The following is a 21398-nucleotide window of genomic DNA, read 5'->3' as shown; positions in this document are numbered from 1 at the left end:
GACGAGCGCTGTGAGGGTGCTTCCTGCAGTTTCTCCTGTTAGGCAGCAAGGGAGTGTGTGGGTCAGTAAAGCATAAGTGATTGCACCCAGAGAAATCACAGTTGTACAAGGACTGGTACTGTGGTCCCATGTAGCCTGTGCCATGTAGTGGGGAAGTGTGTGGGCCCATCCCTCTCCTTGTTCCTCACGGTGAGGAAGCTGAGGCCTGGGAAGGTTAGAGGATTGCCAAAGGACACATTGCAGCACAGGCAGGAAGACTGAGGACTGAGCCTCCCAGTATGAGAACTTTGCAGAGGCTTGGACCTTGCTTTTATCCCCCTTTCTTTAAAAAAAAAAAAATTTAATTTATGTATAATAATATATGGGAGTGCCCTATCTGCATGTACACCTGCAGGCCAGAAGAAGGCATCAATTCGCATTATAGATGATTGTGAGCCACCATGTGGTTGAAGGGAACTGAACTCAGGACCTCTGGGAGAGCAGCCAGTGCTCTTAACCCCTGAGCCATCTCTCCAGCGCTGGACCTCACTTTCTTACTATCTTTCTGCCACAAACTGCCTAGCTCCGTGTGTGTGTGTGTGTGTGTGTGTGTGTGTGTGTGTGTGTGTGTGTGTGTGTGTGAGGCCAAGACACACAGCTCCTGGAGGGAAATGCCGTCAACTTCAAGGGGCCTCACCAGAGTCCTGGGCTGTCCTGAGCCCCTCAGGACATTGGTGAGTCTGTGCAGGCCCTGTGATGCCGGACAGCTCAGGGGATAGTGTAAGGAGGAGACACCACTTCACTTTGGACTGAGGCCTGAGTTTTAAAAAGCATTTTCTTGGCTGTGCTGTGGGAAGCACTAAGGATGTTTCCTCCAGATGCACCTGGGGGCTGCTGGCGCCCAGGGTAGAAACGGCTTCGTATGGTCCCACGTGGTTGGGCAGGGGTCAGGGTCTAGCACGGATGCCACAGGGAAACACAGTTGGTTCCTTCTCATTATGGTGGCCAGTTCCTTACTCTGTGACCACTGTTCCTGGTGGCAACTCCATGTCATTAAAGGTACTAAGAGCCTGGCAAAATTGGCATCTATGGAGGTGAGAGGTAAAGAGGGTTGGAGGAAGAATGAGAGATTTGAGCAAGCCTTGTGCAGTGGAAAGATGGAGGCCTTTAGAACATTCTAGGCCCGTGTATGAATCCAGGTGCTGGCTATTCCACTCCGTCTGACCGCAGGGGAGCCACCAGACATCTCAGAGGCTGCTCTGGAAATCCATAGGAACAAAAACCTCCTTCATAACATTTTTATTTAATTTTTTTTCCTTTCAAAATGTTTTTGACTGTGAAGGCAAAACCAACCTGGGCTACATAGTAAGACCCTCTCAAACCAGAACAAAAACAGGAAAACGGTTCAATTCTAAATTGAAAATTAAATCATAATTGTCAATACCTGTCGCATGACTGGTAGGTATTCCTCACAGCAAAGTCATGAGGCAGGCTCTTCCATTTTTTAAAAAAATAACCTTTCATCTTGGAACAGTTTTAGATTTTAGGAAAATTGCAAACAGAGCTGAAGACTCCCATCTCCTGTCTGTTACATCTTGTGCTGTCATGGTACATCTGTCGAAACTAAGACACCAACCTTGCCACATTAGGTTCTTTATCTCTTTGACACACCCAGTCCTGAATGGGGCTTTGAAGGACCTGAGTTTGATTCCCAGCACCCACCCCTGGGAGCTCACAGCCGCCTGTAACTGCAGCTCCAGGGGATCTGACGCCTTCTGTCCTCACTCATATGCGGAAATATACATGTAATAATAAATAAATAAATAAAACATTTAAAAGAGAATGCTGAGTGAATGTGGATGCTTTCCCCATTCTAGAAAACCTGGGCCTCAGCCTCAGCCTCTGACCTATGTCCCACTGCCAGCCAGGGTCATAGGTGGAAGTATCATCAAAGGGGCAAAGAGCAGCTCTCATCAGTGCTTACCAGCTGCACACAGTAGGCACTCAGCCAGGATCTGCTAAATAGACGAACCAACGGGAATAAACAAAAGCGGATGAGCGAAACAGAGAAGTTTGCGCAGGAGGTTTAACTCAGACTCCTGCAGGAGCCTCTCCAAATCCAGAACTCCGCGATCCGAAAGGGAGCAGCCTCTCACCAGGCTTCCTGCCTCTACTGAGTGAGTGAGTAACCGTTAACTCCAGTCTGTGTCCCAAACGCAGTAGGCGCTCGGTGGATGACGTCAGCATTGATGTCTCTACCCATGTTTCCCTTTGTCTCTAGTTTACTTCCATTTATTAAACTTTTATTTTGCCAGTGTGTGTGTGTGTGTGTGGTTTTTTTTCCCCAAAGCCATCTCAAATCCTTGAGGGGTATACGCATGTGTGTGTGTGTGTGTGTGTGTGTGTGTGTGTGTGTGTGTGTGTGTGTATTTGTGCATGTGCCGGTATGTTTGTGTATGTGGGTGTGCGAATGGTGGTACTTATGATCCACCACTGATGTAGCAGGACACGTAGGGAGGGGTCCTCACCCCCTGGTTGCCCGAGGCCCTCCTTTAGGCTTCCCCTTCTGGAGAAGTCCTGTGCTCCTTGCTTTGTTTAGCTGACAAGGTGCAGAATTCCTACAGGGTCCTGAGCCCCCTTCTGGCCATGTGCTGGTTAAATACCTGGCCTGTGCTGTCAGACAGATTGAAGGCTTAGCCAGGTACCCAGCCTGAGCCTTTAGGCATACAGTAAGAGTCTCCTGGGGCCAGGCTCAGGACCTCCTCCCTAATTCTTTCTACTAACTCTCAGTGTCACTGTCATGTTAGCACCTGCCAGCCGGGTCCCAGGCTTCTGTGGATGGAGGAGTGACTCCTTGGAGACGCCAAGGGCTTCTGAAGCAGAAACTCAGCTCGCTCCTTGACAGCCTCAAGCACAGTGACTGCCACATGGGAAAGCCTACAGAACTGCTTGGCTTCCCTGCAGGACCCGGAATTATCATACACTTCTGGCTTGACCTCTGACGGCCAGGAGCAAGTGTGGGGCCCGCACAGTGCCTGGGAGTGGGACATCGTAGTGTAACAGTCTTTGTGGATATAGATAAGGCCCTTGAGATGACATCATGCTGAACCAGTGCCCTGCTTCCTCTTAAGAGACTAGATAAGCCAGGTGTGAGACAGAAAAGCGCTCACTCTGGCAGAGAGCGGAGGTATACAGCTATGAGTCGGGGCCACTCTGAGTTCAGCATCAGTTGTGATAGATTCTGACTGTCCCCAGGACATCTATGTTTGTCAGTTTTTTGCCACTGTGATAAAATTCCTGAGAAAACAGCTTAAGAGTCGATGGCCTGTTTTAGCTTACCGTTCTGGGAGCCACGGTCACATGGTCCATTGTTCCTGAGGCCACATGTAGTGAGGCAGAACTCAGCTGGGAGCCTAGGTTATCTCGTGGTGGACAGGTGCAGACAGGGATCAGAGGAGCCTGAGGACAAGCCACGCCTTTCCAGGGTAGGCCCCTGCTGTGCACAGATGCCTGCTTCCTCCAACTCCTAGTGTCCACCACCTTCCTCGTCTCATTAAATCACGAAGCCATCAGTGGTTGGTCCGATGACCTTTCTCCAAAGTCTGGCAGCTGGCCTTTAACCCTGAGCTTTTGGGTTGACACTTTGGTTAACCGAAGTGCCATCACACAGCCCCTGTCTCCATGTCTTGGTCCCCCTGCTACCAGCAGGAGCTGTGGCAAACTCATAGAACAAGACTCCATCCAGCCCTGTATATTCATCCAGAGAAACCTCCCTGGCACTCTGTCACCGAGATGTTAGCCAGTCTAGCTAATCTGCTATTCCTCCATCACTCTTCCCTGGGCCTCAGTTTCCCCATCTGTAGAATGAGGAGTTGGAAAGCTTATCTCTTCCTTCCTTCCTTCCTTTCTTCCTTCCTTCCTTCCTTCCTTCCTTCCTTCCTTCCTTCCTTCCTTCCTTCTTTCCTTTGAGACAAAGTTTCACTATGTAGCTCTGGCTGGTGGAACTCTCTATGTAGAGCAGGCCTCAACTCACAGAGATCTGAAGTAAGTTTTCCTCGGCTCAGAGTGTTTGTCTAGCATATAGAAAACCCTGTGCCAGATCCCCAGCACCTCATAAACCAGGCATGTTGGGATCCCCCCCCCCCACCCCGGCCCCGACATCTCTACACCAGACTGTGCCCAGCTCCATGCAATGGAATATCTGGGCTGGAACTCTGGCCAGGGTGTGTTTTTAAGTCCTTCGTGGCTAAGAATCACTATACATGCTCTGTATGCTTGTACAGAAGGTCTAAAGTTCAAGGTTAGCCTCAGCTACTCAGTGGCTTCTGTAGCCCAGGCTAGCCTCCAACTCTCCACGCCCCCCCACCCCAGTGCTGGGATTAAAAGTGTGTACCACCACTGCCCGAGACACTGTTTTAAGACAATAACAGCAACACCCTCAAACCTTTCTGGCTGCCAGTAAACATCTGACTCTTCGTAATAGCATGCTGGGATCTGCCTCCTCAAAGACATCTGGGCTATGAGCAGGGACCCTGTGGGACACTGGGGTCCTTTTTTTTTTTTTTTACCTCATCAAGATGCTATTTTCTCAGATACTTAATTATATGGGTGGGACACACTGGGAGGCATGCGTTGGTATTAGTGGGCTGGGGACGATTGCAGGAGGTCCTCGGCTCTGCAGAACTCTGCCCTTCCCCCTTTTTCTCAGCTCCCTCCTTCACATCCTATCACCCTGCCCTTCCCTTCTGCATGAGGTGGGAGAGTGGCTGATTGGACTCAGCTTGTACCCAGTGGGCTGCCCTACTGTGGTCTCCCCTGGGAGCCTCCGACCTCACTCAGGCTCAGGCAACATTGTTTATCACAACAGTGATTCTCAGCCCCATAGGACTTTTTTTTTTCTCCCCAAGACAGGGTTTCTCTATGTAGCCTTGGCTGTCCTGGACTCCCTTTGTAGACCAGGCTGGCCTCGAACTCACAGCATTCCGCCTGCCTCTGCCTCCCTCTGCCTCCCGAGTGCTAGGATTAAAGGCGTGTGCTACCACACCTAGCTAGGGTTTAAAAATACACCCCAGCAGCCAGACTTCAGCTCAGATATCCTGATGCAGTAGGGCCTGCAGTGGGGATGCCAGGAGATGCCAGTGTGCATCCCAAAGTGAGGACCATGGAATGGGCTTTCTATGAGGCCCTTGGTGTAGCTCTCTTTCACATGCTGAGAGACTCACTTTTCTTTCTCACCCAGTGAGATGCCTACTTGGAGGGCAGGCAGGTCTTTTCAACAGCACAGCCCTGGCACCGAGCCAAGCCCTGATAGGCTCTCAAGACACCTCCCATCTTTCCGAAGAGGATGTGCTGCAGGCTGCCCAGGGGGCGCTTGGAATCAGGTGATGGTAATGGTAAAAGTCAAGGGCATCATGGGGTGTCTGAGGTCTTCCCAAATTCTGTCTAGCCTCTTACAGCAGTCCACTGTGCTGGTAGAGCCAAATGGAGCCTTCGGAGAGGGGCGGGGGAGGCGCGGTCTTGGCACCTCCTGGATAGTATTACAAGGTCCTGGAAGTTGAATTAGCACAGGTTTTTCTTTGTTTTGTAAAGTTAGAATATTGTGAATTAAAAATTATATATAAATATATACACACATACTGTGTGTGTGTGTGTGCGCGTGCGCCTGCGTGCGTGCATGGCTGCATGTGTGGAGGCTGGAAGACAACGTGGCAGAGTGGGTTCTCTCTCCTGCATGGTTTCTGGGGGCCAAACTCAGGGCCTGGCTTTTGGTGGCAAACGGCTTTACTGGCTAAGCTCCCAATGGCTGGTGAGTCAGAAAGCTCCATCTCTCTCATAACTGAGCATATGCTTTAAGAGAACTGGCCACTGAGCTGGAGAGACGGCTCAGCAGTCAAGAGCACTGGCTGCTGCTGTTGCAGAGGACCTGGGTTCAATTCCCAGCACCCACATGGCAGCTCACAACAGTCTGTTACTTCAGTTCCATGGGGAATCTAGTGCCCTCTTCTGACCTCTGTGGGTACCATGAATTTATATGGTGCACAGACATACGAGCAGGCAAAACACCCATATACACAGGATAGAAATAATTTTTTTTTTTTAGTTTAGGACCTCACACAGTAAATACTTAATACTGGCTGTAAGATTGTCACCACCAGTGACTCCTCCTCCACTGATTATTCCAGCAACATCAAGCAGTGCAGAGCACTGTGCTAAATGCTTTGTTAATTTATTTAACTCCCACAATCACCCAGAGGCAAGAGACCAGGACTATATTATCTACTCCCAAAGCAACCTAACCAGAGCCCAACTACATTCAGGCTTCTGGTAGGAGAAGCTGGGGGTGGGGTGGGGTGAGAGAGGAGTATATAAGAGATGTGTGTATGTGAGGGGGAAAGTGTGTTTTTGGCCAGGAGTAGGCCTTTGTCCCCAGAGCTCTGGAGGAGAGTGTATGGGAGGGGTGGGTGGACAGGAATCCCCAGGAGGCCTGGGGGCTGGAACAGGGAGGGGGACAGGGCCCATTAATGCTGCCCTCCTGGGAGGTGCAGATAAGTGGCTCCAGGGGGGGGGGGCTGTGCTGAGGACCCTCTAACTAGCTTGTTGCCATGGGGACGCTGGCTGTGACTATAGGCCTAGAAGTCCAGCATGAGCCTGCTCTTCCTGGCAGGTAGACACCATCAACTGGGGCATATTTGTTAATATGGGAAGGGAACTGAGAGCCCCCACCCCCCACTGTCTGTCTGTCTGTCTGTCCGTCCGTCCGTCTGTCCATTATTTAAAGCAAAGCCCTCCCTTTCTCCCTCATCCATTCAAAAAGGCTCTGCAAGTCAAAGAAAACAGCGTTTCTATTTCTAGGCACTAGAGGGGACAGTAGGTCGCTGCCAGAAGGTACCTAGGCCAACAGGGTAAAGCCATATAACCTTGTCCTATTCCAGACGATACAGTCAGACACCTTCACCTAGACACATGAGCCCTTTTGGTCCTGAGGACACTGAGCGCTGTGTGCCCGAGGAACAGCAACGCTCAGGAGTCAGGATAGTGGAGGTTTGGGTTTATATTCTAATTTCAAACATTAACTACTAGAGAGAGGCCTGATCAAACCCCAGAGACTCCATCAGTGAGGAGCAGCCCTTTTCCATTTTTGTCGACACTGTTTCTTCTGTCCCCTGTCTCCCGTCCCCGGTCCCCATTTGCTGAGGTCCATTGGAAGAGTGACAGAATCCCGGTGACCAGCCCGTTGTCTGGGGCTCATCCTCACCTCTTCCTGCCCCTTCGTTAAATATGTGAATGTGGAAAAGCGCACCCAGGGAGAGCAGGGGGCCACATGGCAGGCATGGCTTTTCTGGGCTATAGTTTCAGAGCCATGAGAGTGATGGTTGTTGAATGCCTGTGGTCTGGAGTAAGTATTTTTACTTAATTGGCCTCAGTTTCTTTCTAAGCCACAGGTGCTTACCTCTTCCAAGGTTGCTGGGAGGAAACAGTGGAGTTTTGTATCTCCACCAAGTGGTGTTTATAATGTACAACTTATGGCCCCAATGGGTCTGTGGCGGGGACTCAGACAGTGGTGACAATAATCTTGAGGTTTTCTCTTCTCTACGTGAAGAAACTGAAGTTCAGAGAGGGGAAGGGAGTTGCCCTGAGGTCGCACAGCTCAGAGCAGAGAAGCTATCAGAACTATGAGAATGGTCCTCCCCCACCTTCCCTTCCCATCCCTGCTCATCTCCAACCTACACGGCTAAGGGAAGTGGCACAGCGGAACACCAACAGCCAACACAGCTTGCTCCTGGAAACCTGACTGGGGTGACAAGGGCACACAGACAACATACAGGAAAGTTGGGATCAGGTGGCCCAGCCATGCTTGTCTGGATGGAGCAGCACTCCAAATGGGGAACCTTGGAGCATTTGTTATGTACCACGCAGGGAGGAGGGAGAGTCTCTGGAGGGAGACATCCTCCTGCTGTGAGCACCCAGGAGGAGGAAGCTGAAGTAGATCCTTTCTGCACTGTCAAAGTTTCAACGTGAACCAGAGGAAGATTTGCCCATTCCCAGGGGCCTGAGGCATTGGTCCTTGTCAATAACACACATTCACTCAGGACTTCATGCACTCAAGGCTTCCTCTGTTCCTCACAGTGGTGGCTGGTAGCAGAGGCCCTTTTTCCTTGAAACCAGAGAGTTCATTATGATGCCACAGGCTCCGCTCACCCCAGGAGAGGAACCCTGGGAAGTTTGAGGAGATACGTGGAGCCGCTAGGACATCCCACTGAGCTTGAGAGGCCAGGCTACAAGGTGAGGGCACCATGCTATCCCCCACTGGAGAACACATTGGGATGGCGCAATTGCCCTCCATGCCCTGCACTGGAGGTTCTGATATTGGGGCCGTAACTTGTACATTATAAACACCACTCAGTGGAGATATAAAACTCCACTGATGTTAAGGCAAAGAATAAGACTGAGGATCAGCAGAGAAACAGGGGACATGAGCAACATGTGGAGCTGGCTAGATGTAACACAGACTTCATAGTGGTGATGTAAGAGGTAGGGGTGTAGCTCAGTTGGCAGAGGGCTTGCTCTGCTTGCCTGGCATGCAGGGGTCCTAGATTCCTCCCGCAGTGCCTAATAAACCACCATGGTGGCAGACACGTGTAATTTCAGCTCTCATGGGGGTGGGAGCAGGAAGATCAGAGGTTCAAGGTCAGGTGCTAAAGAGACGGCTCAGTGGTTCCAAGTGTTTGCTCCGTAACCCTGAGAATGGAGTTCGGATCCCAGCACCCTTGCAACAAGTCGGCCATCCCTGCAAAATGCCTGTAACCCTGGCTCAGAGTAGGACAGAGATAGGAGGATTTCAGGGGGCTTGATGACTTCCAGACTGGATGAGAAAATCTGAGCCCCAGATTCAGGGAGAGACCCTGCCTCAAAGGAATAGGTAGAGAGAGGCAGAAGAGGACACCTGATGTCCTTTGTCCCACCTCCACCATGCGCACAGACTGGCACCTGCCCCCACACATGTGCACATACCGCCCTACACATAAATAGTTTGAACAATTTAAAGCTGAAGGTCATTCTTAGCAATATAAGGAGTTAGAGGCCAACCTGAAGGAGACAGTCAGACAGACAGACAGACAGACAGAGACAGAGAGAATGAGAATGGAAGGAAAGAAGAATTGTTTAAAAAATGGTAGTGGTCTAATAATTGGTTTCCCCAGCAGAACACACCTTCCCAAGTGCAAATGGGCCATTCTCCAGGTCAAATTATGGTTTAGGCTGTAAATTAGATGCTAATTAGATCCACCTGCCTGTGTCTCCTAGTGCTGGGATTAAAGGTGCGTGCCGCCACCACCCAGTGCTAATGAGTCTAGAAACACTGAAATCACATAAGGCAAGGTCGCTCTGATGGCAGTCGAGGATGAAACCAGAAATCAAAAGCAGAAAGAAATTTGGAAAAGTTATAAATATGTGGAAATTGAGCAACACAAAGCCAATGGGCCAAACGATCAGCCCACATGGCCTGTGGGGTGCAGCCAAAGCAGCCCTCAGAGGGGTATTTATAGCTGCAAGTGTCCACATCAAACCAGATGTCAAGTCAGTAACCTAACCATCTGCTATCCAAGAGAGAGAAGAGTGAACTAAGCCTAAAGCAAGAAAAAGAAAAAAGAAAGAAAGAAAGAAAGAAAGAAAGAAAGAAAAAAGCAAATGAAACTGAAAACAAATAGGGTAGGGAGGGATGAGGACATAGCTCCATGGTAGAACATAGGATCCTGAGGTCCACCCTCAACACTGTGAGGGAAAAATAAAAAATAAAAACGATACAGAAGCGACAAAACACATTCTGGTTTTCTGAAGGCTCAACAGAAGCATTTCTCTAGACTAGCAAGAGACAGCACTGAATAACAAATGAGCCGCTCTGCTTTCCGGCTCTGTATTAATTATATACAATAATACATTTCGTTATTACAGTTTCATATATATGCATTCTGGGTCTTGATGACATTCACCTCTCATGGATCTTATCTTGGCATGCACCATACAGCAAACCCCTTTTAGTATTTGGTTTCTTACCTTTCTTTTCTTTTTTTTTTTTCATCTCATTTCATTAAAAAAAAAATAACATCTTTTAAAAAAATATTTATTTAAGCTAGGTGTGGTGGCATACACCTTTAATCCCAGGACTCAGGAGGCAGAAGCAGGTGGATCGCTGTGAGTTCGAGGCCAGCCTGGTCTACAGAGTGAGTCCAGGACAGCCAAGGTTACATGGAGAAACCCTGTTTTGATAAAAAAAAAATTTTTTTTAATTTTATGTATATGAATGTTTTGCCTATATGCATGCATGTGTACCATGTGTGTGCCTGGAAGTCAAAAGAGGGTGTTTGGTCCTCTGGAATTGAAATAACAGACAGTTGTGTGAGCTGCCATGTGGTGCTGGGAATCAATCAAGTTCCTCTGCAACACCAAGTTAAGTGCTCTTAACTGCTGAGCCATGTCTCCAGCCCTGGTTTTACATCTCTTTTCATTGTATTTATTTGTTCATTTATTTATGTCTTATGTGTGTGCACACATATGTTCACATGTGTGTATACTACGGTGCCTGTGTAAAGGTCAGAGGGCAGATTGCAGAAATTAGTTCGCTCCTTGTACCATGTGAGTCCAGGGTCCTCAGATTGTCAGGCTTGATGGCAGGTGTCTTTACCCACTGAGCCATCTTGTCAGTTGGTCAAAGCCAGAAGCTTATGTATACGGGGGGAGGCACTTTCCTCCTGGGCTCCATCCCATCCCATCCCATCTCCATTTCACCCGATTATGTGAGAGTCCCTCACATTGTTCCATGTAGAAAAAAAAAAAAAGCCTCATACGCTTTGCTGTATTGTATTCCATTTTGGTCACCAAATATGCCAATTCACTTAATGACAAGGTGGGTGTTTTATAATAAGAAGCAACATACATGGAGGTATATTGATAAAGACACCTTAAACACAGAATTAAAATGCAGCTCAACAAATGTCAATCTCTTTCCCATCCATAGTTGAACAGGAAGCCAGTCTGAGTCCCAGGCCATTTGGGCAGAATCCCAAAGGAGTTGAATCTGAGAGATGACCGCTCCCCTATTGGGTCCCCACGTCAGTGCCTCCCTTCCGATGCTCAGCCTCCAATGGGAAAGGTCACCCTGAGGGAGGACATCTACTCTGTCCCTTACCCCCAAGGTCTGGAGCCTCTCGGTGTGCAGACGGTGTGGCCAGGCTTGTGAGCCCCACCCACTCGGGCACCTGTGCGCGTCCTAGAGGTGGCAGTACCTACAGACCTGACCAACAGACAAGGTCTGTGCCGGAGAAGTTGGTGGGAAAAAGGGGGAGGAGAAGGACTGGGGGTGGGGTGGGGGAAGTCCCCTCATTTCTGAAGAAATGTCCCAGATTAGATTTGTAAATCAAAAACCAATATATAACATGCAAGAATTGATCTGTTTTATATTCCTCAGTTACATTTTTGTGAAGCACATTTAGAAGATTTAGAACGCATTTGCGCCTGCTGGTTGGGCCATTATATGCTTCAGTTCATACATCTATTTGTGAGGCTATAAAACAGGCATCGACTACCATGTAAATTGTGTTCTCCACAATAAATTATATGCATACTTGCAAAAATACATAACTGCCGTGGCTGGGCCCACGCGCCCAGAATACTAATAAGGGGGAAAGTTGCTTTGTCCCTCTTCTCTGGCCTAATTTAGCCTCTACATCAAAAATTATGTAGGGAAAAATCACTTTATCCTCTCACTGAGAAATAAAATAGCACTCATGGGCGCCCTCATCTCTTCCCCCCCCCCCCTTCCTTTTAACCGAACATGACCATTTTCATACTAATTTTAGCAGCTCCAGGTTTCCAGGGAAGAAACCTGACTGAGCTGAAGCCGGAGGAGACTCACTGGGCTGTGTGCGTGCATGATAGGGTGGCTGGCGCTGTCGTGTGCACACGCACGCACGCTCACGCATTGCTTTCCTGTGGTCAGAATTAGTTTATGCCAGGGCATGTCTACATGCGTAGACACACATGTAAAGACAGAGACTCACCCCAGACACGTATGCACGGACCTTCCGTGAGCTTTGACGTTCCTTCCCTCCCCTGCTGTGTTTGTTGAGACACATTAGGAAAACTGAAGTCAGTTCAGTCCAGCGAACATGGACTGAGCACCTATTATATGCCATGGGCTATTGTGGCAGTATTGAAGGTTAAAAAAAAAAAAAGACAAAAATCTCTGCTCAGAATTGAGGGAAGGAGGTAGCTTTATGAGTCAGTATGCTGAGGGCTGTGGCAGGGGTAGGGGGCAGGTGTCAGGTACTCACACCCCACAGGGTGTTCTGAGCACAAATGTTCTTCAGTGTTCACACATAAATATTTGGATACAAACCTGTCCTACTTAAACTTTATTTGTTGACTTGACACAGCTTAGAATCATCTGAAAAGGGAATCTCAGTGGAGGGACTGCCCAGATCAGGTTGACCTGTGGGCATGTCTTGCGTGTGTATGTGTGTGTGCGTGTGTATGTTTGTGTGTGTGTGTGTGTGTGTGTGTGTGTGTGTCTTGATTGATGTAGGAGAGTCCAGCCCACTGTGGGAGGTGCTATTCCCTAGGCAGGTGGCCCTGGGTTGTGTAAGAAAGCTGGCTAAGCATCATCTACAGTGAGCTAGCAAGGAGGCTTCCTTCATAGTTTCTGCTTCAAGCTCTTCCTTAAGTCCTTGCCCTGACTTCCCTCAGTGATGTATTGAGACCAAGAAATATGAAGCCAAATGAATCCTGTCCTCCCCTAAGTGGCTTTTGGTCATGGTGTTTGTCATAGCAACAGAAGAAAGTTAGAACAATGCCTAGGTGGACATGCATACAAACACGCTCACACTGATTCATGCTGGCACAACACACACGCAAGCGTCAGTGAGCACCACACTGCATGCTGAGGCTGACCCACTCCTGCCTTTTCTGTAAGTTAGCCTCATTCCGGTCCGTCCTGCCCCACTCACAGGCTCTCTGCTGGCACTTCCAAAACCCATGCCCAGAGCTGCTCCTCCTTGCTCACCGTTCTTCTGAGAATATCGCATCCCACTGTGGGCTCTGAGAGCTCACTGCAGGGAGAAACGTACTAGAGGATCATCTCACTTCCATGATCTCAGGCCAGTCTGTCTCCCCCTGGGCTCAGTTTACCCACTTGGACAATCTCTACGGTGGTGTTTGCAGTTTGTTGCTGAACAGCTTTGCGCCTCAGTCCAAGTTAGAAGAGTGTGACGTGGATGCGGAGACAGCTCATGATGGAGGAGGCAGTGCATGGGCGCCAGAGTGGGGAAAGCAGGAAGAACCATGCCCTGGGGCACAGGAGGGACAGTCAGGTGAGCATCTTCGTGACATGTGACCCAGCTCTGAGCTACATGTGCCAGCCAAGGCTCTAATGGAGTTTCATGCTATCTTCAGATGCTTGAAGGGCAGCCATGGGCACAGGGATGGGACTTCCTCTGTGTGACCAAGTTGGTAGGACTAGGCAGGAAAAAAATGGACAGGAGCTCCGAGGAGACACAGCCTTGGGTCAGGATCTAGATCGACAGGATTCCGCTGTGCACATGGGAGTGAATTCTGCTCATGCGAATTTCTGTCACTTTCCCCACCAGCTCTTGTAGTTCTCTTATCTTATTGTTTTTCATGCCAAACCGTGTCCTCTTTATCTTATCCTGTTCTTTGGCTAGAAAATATTTTCCTTTTTTTTTTGTTTTTTTTTTGTTTTGTTTTGTTTTTCGAGACAGGGTTTCTCTGTGTAGCCTTGGCTGTCCTGGACATTCTTTGTAGACCAGGCTGGCCTCGAACTCACAGCGATCCACCTGGCTCTGCCTCCCAAGTGCTGGGATTAAAGGCATGCGCCACCACCACCTGGCTGAAAATATTTTCTTTAAAGAAAAAAAAAAGTCTGGTTATGGTGGTACATCCTTGTAACTCTAGAATTCAAGAGACAGGGGCAGGAGGAAACAGTTTAAAACTTAGCTGGGCTCTGTAATGAGATCCTTTCTTAAAGAGAAAAACAAAACAAAACAAACAAAAAAACCCCCAAGTGAATCCAGGTGTGGTGGCCGGCACAGTGGTGCATACCTGGCATCAATCCCACCGCTCAGGAAGCTGACCTGGAGGGTCAGAAGGTCAAGGCCTGGACTACGTCGTGAGTTCAAGGTCAGCTTGTGCAGCCCAGTAAGACCCTGTCTCAAAGTCAAAAAGTAAAAAGAGGGCTGGTGATATAGTTCAACAATAGAGTACTTTCCAGGTTTGTTTAAGGCTCTGGGTTTAATTACTAGAACCATTATTGTCACTGGGGGCAAAAAAACAATGAGTATATCTACACAGTGTAAGACTCAAATTGGACAAAAGTTGTGATCAGTGAAAATCAGCTCTTGCTTCCTTCCAGACTCCTTGGGTTCATAGGCACCAAGTTCCTGCATCTTGGCACACCACAGCTACCGATGTTCATGCAGTCACTCAAATACACCGTGCACAGAGAAGCATCTACCTTACCTCTTTTAAATATACACTACCCTTTGTTTATTTTAAAATTTGTTATATTTATTATGATTATTTATTTGTAAGCTCCTGGTCCACATTACAAGGGTAGAAGTCAGGGGACAGCTTCTGGGAGTCACTTCTCTCCTTGAACATGTAGGGCACAGGGATTGAACTCAGGTCCTCAGGCTTGTCAGCAGGCACCTTTATCCACTAAGCCGACTTGTAGGCTCCATTTTGTTTTGTTTTTTTTTGTTTGTTTGTTTTTTGTTTTTTTTTTTTTTTTTGAGGCAGGGTCTCCTTTTACAGTGTAGACTGGCCTGGAACTTGAGATAACCTTCCTACCTCAGCTTCTCCTATGCTGGGATTTCAGGCCTATCCCTTCTTTCTCCTTTCCTGTCCAGAGCTTTTCTTTGAGCACACATGTGGGCCTTCTGTTTGACCTGATCCTTGTCCCCTCTCCACCCTGTCTATGCAGGCTGGACACTGTAAGGAGTTTTCCACCAGCTAGTGTCTGGCTTGGAGTAGGCTCCAGAGTTCCCAGCACTGCCGCTGTGGGAGTGCAGACTGGCTGGCACTGGGAGGAAAGGAGATGGGAGAAGCTTGTCCTGGCTGATGGAGGCAAGCTAACCTGTGCCTTCTCAGGCTCTTTGCACCAAGCAGTTTCTTAGCTACAAAGAGAGCTGCCTTATTCCACATGCCTCCCATCTCTCCCCCACGCCACCTTACTCCGAAAGCCCAGCCAGGGTCACTGCTGCCTCAAGCTGCTTAACTTTGGCTTCTAGCCCTGGCATAATTGACAAGGACCCCGAGAGACGGCCACTCTCAGTGCCAGCCACATGCCACTAAACTCCAAATTAAGAGGCCCAGCCGAGATTTCTGTCTTATTTCTCCCCCCCCCCAGGACCCCTGGGGCCAATCCTCAATCATTTCAGGAGGGGAATAGAAGTAGAAGGTTTGGATTTGGGAAGGGGGGGTCAAGGGGACCCAAAGCTGGTGCCGCTGTGCTCCAGAGAGATGCGCGTGTCCTACCATGCGGCTTAAGACTTCTCCAAAACACTGTTCTCCCCCCCCCCAAATCCAATAAAATTGCAAATTTCACTGTATTTCACAATATCCTAAATAAACATGAACGGCATGCATTTCTCTCCCTTGCATCAAATATTAATCTGCCGGTGGCCAGCGCCCGCTCCCCGGCGTGCGAACACACACTGGGTAAACACAGGGAGATTGCAATGCCAGATCCTCTCTCTCTTCTCTCCCCCAAGTCGAGAGCAGGACAAATTTTTCTCCTAATTACACCTGCCACTGTTTGCCTTCTAATACTGTAAAGCCTCCATCACATAGTTTTTCAGACTTGGGATTAGGTTCTCTTCCTATAGTACAAATGACTGGTGGGGGTGGGGATGGGGGAGCTCAAGTGTGTGTGTGTGTATGTGTGTGTGTGTGTGTGTGTGTGTGTGTGTGTGTGTGTGTGTATGCTGGGCACTGATTTTCAGTTTTCCCCTAAGGTTCTCTGAGTTGGGCGCAGGAGCTTCCTCAGGCTGCTGACCCTCTGTGTGTGTGTGTGTGTGTGTGTGTGTGTGTGTGTGTGTGTGTATGCTGGGCACTGATTTTCACAGTTTTCCCCTAAGGTTCCCTGGGTTGGGCGCAGGAGCTTCCTCAGGCTGCTGACCCTCCGTGTGTGGTGTGTGTGATGTGTATGGTGTGTGTGTGTGTGTTGATTTCAAAGGGTGCTGTCGGGCAGGAGCAAGTGGTGACTCAAGGGCGGGGGCAGCATTTACAGAATCAGGCTCACGTAGGCTTTCTCAGCCCCAAGTCACCCACGAATTCAGGAGATGGGAAAAGAGCAGATGAATGAGGTGTGTTTGGTGCCGTGTGCAGTGTCCAGAGTCCCTCTTTGCTGACACCGCCATCATTTCTCTCCCACCATAAAAATGCCTCCTCACTAGATTCCCATCTACCCCCGCCCCCAGCAAGTCCATGATCCCTAGCTGCCATGGTGCCCTTCCAAAAGCCCAAAGGTCTCCAGACCTGGCAGGCCAGGATACAAGTCCCAGATGCCATTCCGACGTGTGAGAGCGAGGTCCAGCCCCCCCGCCCACCCCCACTGCCTCTAAGGTCCTCTGCTGCCAGCTCACCTCCTTTCTCTGGTCTAATCCAGCGTTCCCCACACACCCCTCCATTGTTCACTCCACACTGTGGTTGTGTGTTCAGCATCTTGCCCTTCTCCAAGTGTTCTGCGCCAGGTCCCCCTCTGCTCCTTTGCTCAGGCTCTATGACATGCCCATTGAAACGACAGCTTTCTTTCCTCAGGAGGACACAACTTCCTCGAAGCCTTTTTGGATCTCTGTCCCTTTGTATTGTCATGAGGTTTTTCTTCCATTTGTGGATGTTGCAGGAAGCAATCAGGGGATTTCAATATTTGATACAATGTTATCATTTATAAATTCCCACTCAAGAACCATGCAGCCAAATTAACCCCCCAAAAACACACACATACATAAAAGTCATAATATTTTTAAGCTCATGATTGTTGATGGACTGTGCTTGTAGCCGCCTACACACACCCTGCGGACTGCAGTTTGAATACATCTGGATGCATAGGAACCTTCCAGGTGGGGATTCAGCAGGAGACTTCCTGGTTCCCACAATCTCTTGACCAAGTTGCCGGCCCGCTCCATTTGTGGGTGAGAATGGGCAGTTCCCTGATGGCCTCTGTGGGATGGCTGGCAGATCATGTGAGTCCCAGGCAACCCAAGAGGACCACTCCCCCAACCTCCACCCAAGACCACAATGGCAGAGGAGGACAGGGCACTGACGAAACCAGAGACACCCACCCCCACCACCATCATTTCCCCTCCCTAAGCCAATGCTACACCAATAAAGTTCCTTTTCAGGTACCTGCATGCTCTAAGAGTTAGAGCGGGAGCCGGGGTGTGGTGGTGCACGCCTTTAATCCCAGCACTCCGGAGGCAGAGGCAGGTGGATCGCTGTGAGTTTGAGGTCAGCCTGGTCTACAAAGTGAGTCCAGGACAGCCAGGGCCACCCAGAGAAACCCTGTTTTGAAAAACCTTAAAAAAAAAAAAAAGAGTTGGAGCCGGGCAGACACCACACGGTTCCCACGGGACTGGAGGCATGCACTCTGACTGGCTACTTTTATTGGGGGAAGGGCTACAGGTACTGGTTTTGCCTTTCTGGTTCCACTGGGCTCACAGAGGTCTCTGTTTAGGTGAGCCCCAGCCACGGTGTAGTGGGGGAGCCAGGAACAGGGCTCAGGATGGCGAGGTCTCCATCCTTCCTAACCCGCCCTGCGTGCTCCTTGACGTCTTCTCTCGTAGTCAGCTCGTTCAGCTTTGACTAATAACTGCCCCTGGCCCTATCCCCTCCCACACATTTCACCTTCAAAGGACTGGGAGAAATTTCCCTAATTAATTAACTCCTCTGCAGCCTGCCCTCCGTGTCATCAGGTGATTAATTGTCACTGTGACTTTAAATCCAGGAGCGGAGTGAAGTTGGCAGTGGTGGACACCAGAAGCCGGAATCTGGGGACAGGCACAGCTTGAGGGCCTTTTCTGGGGTTGGAAAAAAAAAAAAAAGCCCCACCTCATCCCCATGCCTGCCCTTGCCCAGGGCCTGACTGAGTGGCGCCAGAGCCAGACCACGCATCCATCCATCCATCCATCCATCAATAATCAATTGATGAGTCTCAAATCCTAGACTGTGAGAACTGGGGTGCTGTGGAGTAGTGGGGTGGCTCATGTCAGTCTTAAAGTCTTTACAGACTAGGGCAATATATGGATATGAGCTTGGCAGTTGGGAGGAACAGATTCTAACCTTGACCGGGTCTCTGGGCAGCTGTGTGACTGTGGCTGGTCACTATTGCTTCCTGGGTCTCAGTATCCTCACCTATAAAGTAGGGACAGTACTAGAAGCTGATCCCCGTAAGCACACAATGAGTGTGGCCGTCTTGGTGGACGGTACATAGCAAGTGCTTAGGGATGGTGAGGACACTGCTGCTGCTGTTCCAGGAAGAGCCTGGAAGTGCCCAGCTGTGACCCTGGTCTCCCAATGCTACACAGACCAGTCCCTCTCTGTAGCATGGCCCAGGGCAGGGTACTTTTCTCCCATTTCCAATCCCTGACCTGGAAAGCAGGGATAAAGCTCCCAGCCCCTCGCTCCTCCAGGACACCAGGGGCAAACAGGCTCAGACCTTCCTCCAAAGGGCCCCAACAGCAAGAAAGCCAGGTGGGAAACACCAGCAACTGTGGGAGCCACAACAGGGGTACAACAGAGGGTAAGGATGGCCTCCCAGGTCCCGAGAGTGCAGCAGGGGCAAAAGGAAGCTACTTTTCACATGACAGTTACTCAAGAAATACCTGTTTTCTTCCCCAATTCCCTCCTCCCCACATGGCCTAACTTTTTAGACTGGACTCCTTTTCTACCTCAGAACCCCCCAGTCTGTCCCCTCTGGTGAGCCTGCAAGGCCCAGAAAAAAAAGGGAGAAAAAATAGGTACCCTTGAAAAGCCTCTCCCCCTGCATCATGTCACTTCCCTCCCCCATCAGCAAGATTCCTGGCAAATGCTTCCTGTGGGAAAACTGAATCCAATCCTCCTGACAGCCCATGTGACAGAGAGGCCTAAGGGAAGAGGATGAAGGGACAGGCATTGACTGACTTTGACTCTGGGTGCAGAACCCCCGAAGTGAGTGGGCCAAAGAAGAGCAGCAGTCCAGTCCAGTCCGAAAAAGCAGACAACCTAAGGAAGGAAGGCTTCATTTTGGCTCACAGTTGGAAGGTACAGGCCGAAGTGTCAGGAGAGTGACAGGGACAGGAGCTTGAGACAGCTGGTCACATCTGGAGTCAGGAAGCAGAGACAGTGCTAAGGGCTAAACTCAGCTTCTCCTCCGCACCAGGGAATGGGTCCCACCTCAGTTAGCATAATCCGGCTAATCTTTCCCAGACACACACCTTCTAGCCCCTGTAAAGTCCTAAGCACCACAAGGATGGAAGCGTCTGACTGCTTCTGTGAGGTTGGGAAGGGAGTGGCGTGATTTCAAGAGGATGTCTAAAGATGGGGAAAGGGATGCAGAGGCAGCTGGTACAGAGATGTGAGGGGTGTCCTGGGGTGTGCAGATGGGCTGGTAGCAGCACAGCAGGGGTGTGCTACCCCCTTTGAGCCCCAGGGAGATCTTGGGTGGGGGGAGATGGAGATATTTGGTAAGTGCTGGTGGGGCGGAGCTGAGTGCTGCAGGGCGTGGGCTGGGTGGAGTCTACAGAGGCTTTTCTGAGGGTCCCCTTGTCTTCTGCCTTCTCTCTCCCCTTCTCTCCTTTATCAATCCCTCACCACCAGCCTTCTGTACTCCCAGCTCAGAGCCTTTGCATACTGTTTCTTCTGCAGGGGATGCTTGCCCTGGCCAGGTCTCCTAGACCTGGCTCTACGGCTGCACCAGCTCTCATGTGCTTTATTTATTCCACTTAAGTGTTTCTCCTCCCATTAGAACTCACTCTCCATGAGGGTGGGCCATCCTGTTTGTGCTTTTGTTTTCACCGTGGTAAGACAAAACATGCCTGTCGTTTCAGTAAGTGTGCAATTCAGTGGCAGCAAGCACCTTTGCAGGCTGGAAACACAGCTCAGTGGCTAGGTGGTTATTTAGTATGTGCGAGGTTATGAGTTCAGGTTCCAGTGCTGCTGAAGAAGTGGGAGAAGAAAATGCGTTTTTTGGCTTTGTTTCTTTTGAATGAAGAGCAAGGGATAATAGCTCACACACAGTTGGGAGGAGGCAAAGGGATTGACAAGAGTTCATGGCCAGCCTGGGCTAATGAAGTAAGTTCTAGATAGTCTGGCTACAAAGAAAGACCCTGTTCACAGAGCCAACCACAGCATTAAACATTCCCAATGGTGTGGCTGTCACCGCTATCCATGTTCTATACTTTTCCCGTCGCCCCCCAGATAAACTCCCCACTCATTAAGCAATAACTTCCCGCCCTCCTCCTCTGGCCCCTGGTGCCCCCCCCCCCCTTCTACCTCCTGTCCCTGAATTTGTTACTCGGAAGTGCGCTATAGAAACCGAAGCACGCAACAGCTGTCCTTCTGTGTCTGGCTTATTTTACGTAGATTTCAGATTCCATGTTGTGGTATATATCAAAATTTCATTCCTTTTTATGGCCAGATAGTATTTCATTTTATGTAGATGCCACATTCTGGTGACAGCTGCATGCCCAGTGCCCAGCACAATGCCTGAAGCCCGAGCCCCGTGAACGTGGTTGCTGAGTGAATGAACTAGGGATGGAAGTGGAGCTTTCTGACCTCGCCTTGTAAGAACACTTGCCTCTGAGATCCTGGAGGAACACCTCACATAGAGAGAGCAGTGATTAGGGATGAGGGCGGTGAGAGGTGAGTGGGTGAGTGGGTGAGAGGCTAGAAGATGGGCTAGGGTATGAAGCTAAGGTCTCTTCCTTTACTGAGCATAACAACTCTGTCCTCCCATTCTCATTGTAGAGGAGACAGGGTGGTATCCTGCAGGGGTGCAGTTTAAGGAAGCTCCTGGTCTGGCTTCTTGTTACCCCTTTAGGGTCCTCAGAATGTGTGTGTGTGTGTGTGTGTGTGTGTGTGTGTGTGTGTGTGTGTGTGTGTGTGTGTGTGTCTGGCGGGGTGCTGTGTACTGATGGGGGTGTCCCAGGTCTGGAAGGATGGAGATGTCCCTTTGGGCACCTGTTCTCACCCTGTGACTCCTGAGGATCTAGGCGTCCCTTTGAGAGGGTCCAGATGTTCAGCTTCATCCTTGCTAATTAGCACAATTAATTAGCAAGTGGCTTCGTGGCTCTGGGAGTCCTGGGCTCCCTTGGTGGGCAGGAGCGGCACTGTGAACAGGTGTTGTGTGTGCGGGGTGGTAATAAGCAAGG

At 49.8% G+C, this 21398-nt stretch overlaps 1 long non-coding RNA gene across 1 annotated transcript in view; it reads left to right on the top strand.

The window, feature by feature from the left end:
• The window catches only part of LOC311579738, a 63972-nt gene extending 61074 nt beyond the window's left edge, over positions 1–2898 (top strand). The window contains exons 2-3 of the long non-coding RNA XR_014773238.1: positions 1857–2160; positions 2787–2898. This is a non-coding gene — a long non-coding RNA (uncharacterized lncRNA). The remainder of the gene's footprint in view (positions 1–1856; positions 2161–2786) is intronic.
• The last annotated feature ends 18500 nt before the right edge of the window (positions 2899–21398 follow it).

This window comes from Acomys minous (assembly GCF_964271855.1).
Source record: "Acomys minous genome assembly, chromosome: 12".
In the NCBI taxonomy this organism is placed as follows: Eukaryota; Metazoa; Chordata; class Mammalia; order Rodentia; family Muridae; genus Acomys; species Acomys minous.
Note: the sequence above shows the minus strand (reverse complement) of the source record. Positions and strands in the feature narration are given on the sequence as shown.